Source organism: Grammomys surdaster, unplaced genomic scaffold, assembly GCF_004785775.1.
Source record: "Grammomys surdaster isolate TR1022 unplaced genomic scaffold, NIH_TR_1.0 352, whole genome shotgun sequence".
In the NCBI taxonomy this organism is placed as follows: Eukaryota; Metazoa; Chordata; class Mammalia; order Rodentia; family Muridae; genus Grammomys; species Grammomys surdaster.
In genome coordinates this window covers 336,659-345,758 of record NW_021604771.1, presented here as the reverse complement: position 1 = coordinate 345,758, position 9,100 = coordinate 336,659, and the positions used below count along the sequence as shown (strand labels likewise).

Sequence of the window (9,100 nt, the reverse complement as noted above, 5' to 3'; positions counted from 1 at the left end):
GAGAGAGAGAGAGAGACCAGACAAGGGGGAAAGAGAGAATCAGAGAGAGACAGAGAGACACACAGAGAGAGAGTTTCATCATGAGTGAAGGGAGAGGATAGTATGTATAAAGTTGATATTCTGGATCAATGTCGACTCAGTGTTTTTCAGAAAAAGCTCCTATAAAGTAACAAAGCAGTGCCAACTTTTTCAAGAAAAAAGGCTCTAAATCAATTGAAAATCTCAGATAATCGAGAAGACTCTGCAAGACAGCACTATCCAACCTGATCCTTACACAATTGTCCAATGAAGCCATCTCCACGTTGTCTCAGAATAAAACCCTGAAAACCATGGAAGAAATTGCTCTTCAGATCCTTTTGCTCTGTCAGATAGGGGTTGGGACTTTGGGCAACATCCTTCTGTTTCTCCATTTCTCTCCCATCTTGACTGACTCCCAACTGAGGCCCATACAAGTCATTCTAACCAACTTGGCTCTGGCCAATACATTCAGTCTCCTTCTATTATCATTTCCATACTATATGACACTTTTTGTTCCAAGGAAGCCCCCAACTAACATCAGATGTAAACTTGAGTACTTCTTTCATGGAGTAGCTCGAGGCACAAACATGTGCTCCACCTGTGCCCTGAGCACCTACCAGTTTCTCATTCTTGTTTCTGGAAACTGAGCTAGGGTCATGTTCAGAGAAATATCTCCCAAACTTGTGAGTTATTCTTGTTACAGTTGCTGGTTGTTGAGTATCTTAAACAATGTTTACATGCCAATGAAAGTCCATGGTCCACAGAAAACACACAATGACACTGATTCTAAAGGCATGTGGGTTTGCTCCACCTCCGGGTTCAATGTTGGCATGAGCTTTTTCTGTTTTCCCAGGACATGTTCATTAGCATCATGGTCTGGACCAGTGTCTCCCTGGTGATTCACCTGATCAGACACCACCACAGACTTCAGCACATACACGCCCACAATCAGGACCAAAGAGGCCAGACTGAGACCAGAGCAGCCCACACCATCCTGATGCTGGTGATCACATTTGTGAGCTTTGATATTCTGGACTGTATTTGTACTTTACTTCACACAGAGTCCAGAGTCCACATTTCTTTTGTGGACTCTCATCTCTGGTTGAGACATGTCAAAGAATTTCTAGCTACAATTTTCCCCACCATTTCTCCATGACTGTTGGTCTTTAGGGATCCTAAGTGTCCTTGTTCTCTGCTTTTCATTGTTAGGCCAGAAATCCAGGTGACTTGGAGAGCCATTTCAGAGCAACAGTGAGGTTAAAATGTGTTCAAATGCTGAAAACCTCATTCTGAGATCTGCATGAATAAGACTGTTCCTGCCTTACTCTAAGCCTGCAACTACCCATGCACATAGCCTGTACATGGACCACCTCTGCCACTCTTGAAGTAGTCAGGTATGCTGGTGGCCCATTTTCAGGTTAAGCTTCTAATATCCTTATAAGGACGTGTCACACACAAGCACCAGGAATTCCTCTTCATCCAAATGAAGAATTCCCGGGCTTGGAGAGAGTCTAAACTTTGTCCAGTGTAAGTACAAGCATGCTTAAAGTAGAAACAGAATGAGTGTATTTAAGAACAGTTTGGCTGAACTCTGTAAGAGCCTGTGCTAGGGGGTAGGAATATGGGAAGAAAACTCAAAGTATTTTATCAAGCAGATAGTTATTCTGCCCATCTATTTAGACTGAGTTATGAGGAGCCCATCTCTCCAGTGATGGTTCTTCTTGAGTCATAATTCCTTGACCAAGTAATTGGTCAATGAACCTTGAAAGTTGAGTCTCCAAGATCAGAGATTTTACTCTCTTTGATGTAAGAAATTTCATTTTCTTGGACATTACCATTACTCTGCCCCTCTCATCTCTAAAGTGGAAACCCAGAATCTTTTAGAAAGCACATCTGGTCTTGAAGAAGTCAACCAGTTCTGGAATCTTTGCTCTCTGATGAAGGAATACTATGCAGGGGCTCACAGGCACTTCTGGTTTTTGGCAAAGAAAGAAGGTGGTTACTTTCTTTTGGTATCTCCTTATTCTTATCTTCATTGAAATATGTGTTCCCTGTTTCATCTATTCCAACTCTGCATCCGTAACCAAAGCTGCAGTATGTTATTGAGAAAATTGTTTATCTATTTTCTTAGAGTGCATATGACACATTTGATATGAAAGTTAATGAATTCCTCCAGAATTTCTCTAGTCCTTTATTTTCATTATCAGCTCTACAGTGTTCTATCTGGTTTAATCTCTGTGGTGGTTTGAATATACCTTGGTGTGAATCTAACCAAGCAAGTGAAAAATCTTTATGGCAAGAACTTCAGGTCTCTGAAGAAAGAAATCGAAGCAGATCTCAGAATATGGAAAGTTCTCCCATTCTCATGGATTGGCAGGTTTAATAGAGTAAAAATGGCCATCTTGCCAAGAGCAATCTGCAGATTCAATGCAATCCCCGTCAAAATTCCAACTCAACTCTTCATAGAGATAAGAGAGCAATTTGGAATAACAAAAAAACCAGGATAGTGAAAAATATTCTCAACAATAAACGAATTTCAGGGGGAATCATGATGTTCAATCTAAAGCTGTACTACAGAGCAATAGTGATAAAAAAAACTGCACAGTACAGAGACAGTAGAGAAATCAATGGAATAGAATTGAAGACCCAGAAATGAACACACATACCTATGGTCACTTGATAATCAACAAAGGAGCTAAAACCATACAGTGGAAAAAAGACAGCACTTACAACAAATGGTGCTGGTTCAACTGGAGGTCTGCATGTAGTAGAATGCAAAAGGATCCACACTTATCTCCTTGTACAAAGCTCAAGTCCAAGTAAATCAAGGACCTCCACATAAAACCAGATACACTGAAACTAATAGAAGAGAAAACCAGGAAAAGCCTTGAATACATGGGCACAGGGGAAAAGTTCCTGAACAGAACACCAATGGCGTATACACTAAGATCAAGAATTGACAAATGGGACCTCATAAAATTGCAAAGCTTTTGTAAAGCAAATGACACTGTAAATAGGACAAAGCAGCCACCAACAGATTGGGAAAATATCTTTACCAATTCTACATCTGATAGAGGGCTAATATCCAATGTTTATAAAAAACTCAAAAAATTATTCTCAAGACAATCATATGACATGATTAAAAAATGGGCAACAAAGCTAAACAAAGAATTTAGAAGTGAAAAAACTTGAATGGTCAAAAAACACCTACAGAAGTGTTCAATATCCTTATTCATCAGGGAAATGTCAAAACAATCCTGAGATTCCACCTCACACCAGTCAGAATGGCTAAGATGAAAAACTCAGGTAATAGCAGATTCTGGTCAGGATGTGGATAAAGAGGAACACTCCTCCATTGTTGGTGGGATTGCAAGGTGGTACAACCACTCTAGAAATCAGTCTGGCAGTTCCTCAGAATATTAGACATAGTATTTTTTGAGGACCCAGCTATACCACTCCTGGGCATATACCCAAAAGATTCTCCAACATATAACAAGGACATATGCTCCATTATGTTCATAGTAGCCTTATTTATAATAGCCAGAAGCTAGAAAGAACCCAGGTGTCCTTTAACAGAGGAATGGGTGCAGAAAATGTGGTACATTTACACACCCATGGTGTACTACTCAGCTATTAAAAACTATGATTTCATGAAATTCTTAGGCAAATGAATGGAACTGGAAAATATCATCCTGAGTGAGGTAACACAATCACAAAAGAACACATATGGTATGCACTCACTGAAGCAGGATTTAGAATTAAAATCACTTCTCATGATGATGATAGAGGACTTTAAGAAGGACATATATAACTCCCTTAAAGAAGTACAGGAGAACACAGGTAAACAGGTAGAAGCCTTTAAAGAGGAAACACAAAAATCCCTTAAAGAATTGCAAGAAAACACAATGAAACAGGTGAAAGAATTAACCAAAACCATTCAGGATCTAAAAATAGAAGTAGAAACAATAAAGAAATTTCAAAGGGAGACTACCCTGGAGATAGAAAACCTAGGAAAGAGCTTAGGAGTCATAGATGCAAACATCACCAACATAATTCAAGAGATAGAAGAGAGAATCTCATGTGCAGAAGATACCATGGAAAACATTGACACAACTGTCAAAGGAAATGTAAAATGCAAAAAGTTCATAGCCCAAAACATCCAGGAAATCCAAGACCCAATAAGAAGACACAAGCTAAAGATAATAGGTATAGATGAGAGTGAAGATTCCCAACTTAAAGTGCCAGTAAATATCTTCAACAAAATTATAGAGGAAAACTTCCTTAACCTAAAGAAAGATGTCCCTGAACATACAAGAAGCCTACAGAACTCCAAATAAACTAGGTAAGAAAAGAAATACCTCTTGTCACATAATAATCAAGACATTAAATGCACAAAACAAAGAAAAAAATACTAAAAGAAGTAAGGGAAAAAGGTCAAGTAACATGTAAAAGCAGACCTATAAGAATTATACCAGGCTTCTCACCAGAGACTATAAAAACTAGAAGATCCTGGACTGATATCATACGGACCGTAAGAGAACACAAATGCCAGCCCAGACGACTATGCCCAGCAAAACTCTCAATCACTATAGATGGAGAAACCAAGATATTCCCTGACAAGACCAAATTTACACATTATCTTTTGCATTTTCCTTAAAGAGACCAGCTATCAGTATTCAATCCTGTACTGGCCTAGAAATCAATCCAATATTGGAAATAACAGTCTTCATTTGGAAGGTGTGATCTGGAAATTTTCAGAGACATATTTGGAAGTTAGCTGCAGTTCTCTATGATGTTATGATGGCAAGAAATAAAGTTGGGACAGGATCTGGAAATCAGAAAAGTGGTAGTGAATGTGTTAAGACTCTTTTAATTGTCAAGTTAAAATCGTTTTTGTCTCTTCTACATATTTATTTTAAGTTGTATTGACTTTATACTTTCTAATTGTGTTCTTTTTAGTGTGTTGAAAGGTGGAATTTCTGTTACAGGGACCTATCAATCAGGTTTTGAGTTACTTCCCTGAGTATTAGAAAACATTGATTTCCTGAAAAAAGCTTGCAAGTGCTGCAAGAAGTGAGTTAGGCTTAAAGCAGAAGCAAGAGGGTAGAGCCCTTGATTATTGCTCATATAACAACTTTAATTACATTAATTGCTAGCACCACTGCTTCTGCAACAGCTTTTACACAACAAGTTAAGACAACTACTTTTGTTAATCATTTGGCAAAAAATGCTACTAATATGTTGAGTATACAAAGGATTTATATAGGTGTTTGGAACAATGTATTGATGTTCAATATCCTAGTCTAATTATTGGATGGAGGTTCAGGGTTCAAGGTTTAGGAGCCATCTCGAGTGTTGTGACAAACACCATTGGAGTGGTGTTACTTGTAAAATTTACAATGACAGTCATTATAATTAGAAAAAAGTTTAAAGACACTTGTAGGGTATTTGACATAATTCTAACACCTCTCTGGATGTTTTAACTTTGCATAGTGAGATTACAAATTTAAAGAATGTTGCTTTGATGAGCTTTGATGCTGCAGATAACACTGATAAAATTATACATGGCTTCAGGTCAGTATTTCCATTTTGGTCACACCTCAGGAATGACACATATAGCGTGACCATCATAGCCCTTTTTGTCCTGGTAATAGTTTTATTCCTGCCCATCATGTTAAAGCTTTTCTCTAAGTACATCAAAATGTTGGCAGCCAAAGTACATGACTTGAAATAAAAAATGGATTCCCAGACAGAATTATTAATTTAACAGGCTGGCAAGCCATGGACAGGTAAGATTCTGCACAGAGCCTTACCAATCTAAGACAGAAGTGAATTTGCTTTTGATAATGCATATTCCATGATGGGTAAGGAAGGCATTCTTGTCAGATCACCCTAAGACAGGCTTAGTCTGGTTTATGTAATAAAAAAGCAGGAGATGTGGAAAACTTTTGTGGCTGCCTGGCAGAAATTTGACATGGGCCAAGGACAAGGAAATGAGCTGCTTGGAAGGAATCTGATATTAGGTTAGAACAAAGAAGTAATTTCAGGCAGTAATCTAAATATTAGGCTAGAACAAAGAAGTAATTACAGGTAGGAGTCTAAATCTTAAGCTAGTACAAAGAAATAGCCTCCAGGAATGAAACTGACTTTGGTCTAGGACAGGGAAGTAGGCTCAGATATTTTGGTTATCCTGATAAGCCCTTAGAACTAGTGATCATGAGAGTAGTCATGGGACTCTGTTTATTGTCCTGTTGTTCTTTGATTATCTGGGTATATTGTCTTGCTAGTTCCTTGATTATTTGCATCTATTGTGTTGTTAGTTCGTAAATCTAAAACTGACCTTAATACTTGCATGTAATTTAAATGGTATAAAAGCAAAAAATGAGGAGGAGGAATGGGATATGGGGTTAAGAGGTGTGTGGGGAGGGAATCGTGAAAGGAGAAAAGATCTGAAATGTAAATAAATAAAATAATAAAATATAGAATAAAAATACTCACTTGTCCACACAAGGGAAAATACAAGATTCCAGATTGCATGGTGATGGCCTGTCTGGAAGGACTTGGTGTCAGCCAGATTTTTCAAGATGAAAGCATGTGGTGTAAAGCACCCCCTGGATATTATGTAACATATCCTTTGATCTACCCTGAAGAGCACCTTTCCACACCTGATGTCAACACCACTTTACAACTTAAATCTTCCCTAAGGAAACAAGGAAAACTTCTTCTAACTTCTGCTCTACTACTCATTACAATACAACAAACTCTTGGGCATCATCATTAATTACCAGAAAGTGAAAATGGTGATTTGCTCTTGGGATAAATACTTTTGCTTTCATTAAAAGTGTTCCAATATCCCCATACAGTCATGTTCAATGACAGCACAGGTGACACAGAAATGGACTCTGAGGGATGTCAGGACCAGACCCTGTCCCTTTATGAGCTCTGATATCTGGACTCATTCAGTGATGTACATGGTATTTCATGGAAATCATATGAGAGGTGGGCACATCTTTGAATTTGTCTTAGGAAATGGATACACAGAGATGTTCTTCAAAGGGAGAGAGTCAGAGCTGCTTCTTTAGTAACTGTCCAGAAGTTGACCTACGTCTCTTTGAGCAACCCCATCTTTGCTGGGACTGAGCAGGTGAGATATCTGCAAGTTTAGATTTCTGCTTAAAGTTCTTTTCTCCCTCCTACAATGTATGTTATCTCTCAGAGTGAACATTAGTTATTAGAATGGTTTTGTCTTTCTCTCCATGGCTTACTAATTATGTCAGTGACTTCATTAGTCTAAATAAAATGTCTATTTCATGGCTCAGCACTTATTTCAGAATGTCCTTTAATGTGACATCCATACATGAGACGACAGGTTTTAGTTTGTTCGATGGAGGCATATTGTTCTTAAGCAATAAATGAATGAATGAATGAATGAATGAATGAATAAATGATAAATAAATAAATAAATAAAGTGAATTGCAGTTGAAACATGAGCTTTACAAATCCATAATTTAAATAATCCATGAATATAAAGCATTAATGGTAATGGTGGTAATAATTTTTATTGTGGTTCACAAAAGAAGGAGATGACTCAGATCTGTGTCCAGCACCTGATCCCTTAGAAAAACACTTTAAAACTCAGACAGTTATGAATCAATGATACACTAGGATCCCTCAAAATTTTTCCACACATAGATCATACATGGATAAATCAAGGTTCTTCTGTATGAACAGAAAACTAGTATATTTTTAAAATAATATTTTGTATTCTGTCATTATGATGAGTAGTGTGAAAATATATCAACAATATATGGATTAATTTGGAGGACATATTTCATTCACTCTTTTTTATAAGATTTATTTATTTATTTAGCTGTTTGTTTGTTTTTTTATTTAATGTATGTGACTAAACTATTGCTTACTTCAGACACAACAGGAAGAGAGAATCTGATCCTATTTCAGATGTTTGTAAGCCACCATGTAGTTGAACACAGAACATCTGGAAAAGCAGTCAGTGCCCTTAACCACTGAACCATCTTTCCAGTTCCTCACTCACATTCTTATATAAAGCACAGATTGTAATATTGTGTTACAATTTTGAAGATTTCAATATTTATATTTTATGTGTACTGGGGTTTTGCATGCAGTTATGATTGTGAAGGTCTAAATCCCCTGCAATTGGAGTTACACACAATTCTGAGAAGTCATAAGAGTGGTGATATTGAACCTGCATCCTCTGGAAGAGCAAGATAGTGCTCGTAATTGCTGAGCTATCTCTCCATCCCTTTATTATATTTTCAAGAATATACTTACTTCATTTTATGCATATTGCTGTTTTGCATGTATGTATGATATGAAAGACATGAATAAAGTGTCACAAAGCTGAGTATCGGGCACTAGACCCAGAATCATCTCCCCAACAAATAATTTATATTTCTTAACACATTGTTGTATCATGAGGAATGATGTCTAATTCTCATGAATCAAAAATGCACACCTGTCTACAAATATTCCTGCATGCATATGAAGAGCACATGTTAGGTTAAATGTGTGTCATAATGTGGGACAAGAGATGTAGAGTTGCATCACACAATCAATTCTATCAAGAGTATAGGGAAAGGAAAATAAGTGTAAAGATGATATCCTGGATCAATGTCCATTCTGTGTTTTCCAGAAAAAAGGCTTCTGTAATGTGACAAATCAGTGCAACTGTTTTCAAGAAAACAGGCTCCAAATCAGTTAAAAATCTGAGATGATTGAGGAGACTTCTGAAGAAAGCACTGTTCAACCTGATCCTTATGTCATTGTCCGATGAAGCCATCTCCATGTTGTCTCAAAACAAAACCCTGAAAACCACAGAAGAAGTTGCTCTTCAGATCTTTTTGCTTTGCCAGATTGGGGTTGGGACTGTGAGCAACATCCTTCTGTTTGTCCATAATTTCTATCCAGTTCTGACTGACTCCCAACTGAGGCCCATACAAGTCATTCTAACCAACTTGGCTGTGGCCAATGCTTTCATTCTGCTTCCCTTGCCATTTTCATACAATATGATGGGTTTTGTTCCAAGGAAGCCTGCAACTGACCT

At 37.5% G+C, this 9,100-nt stretch overlaps 1 pseudogene; it reads left to right on the top strand.

The window, feature by feature from the left end:
- Nucleotides 1-269: 269 nt before the first annotated feature.
- LOC114631160 lies at nt 270-1,273 on the top strand (annotated as a pseudogene).
- The last annotated feature ends 7,827 nt before the right edge of the window (nt 1,274-9,100 follow it).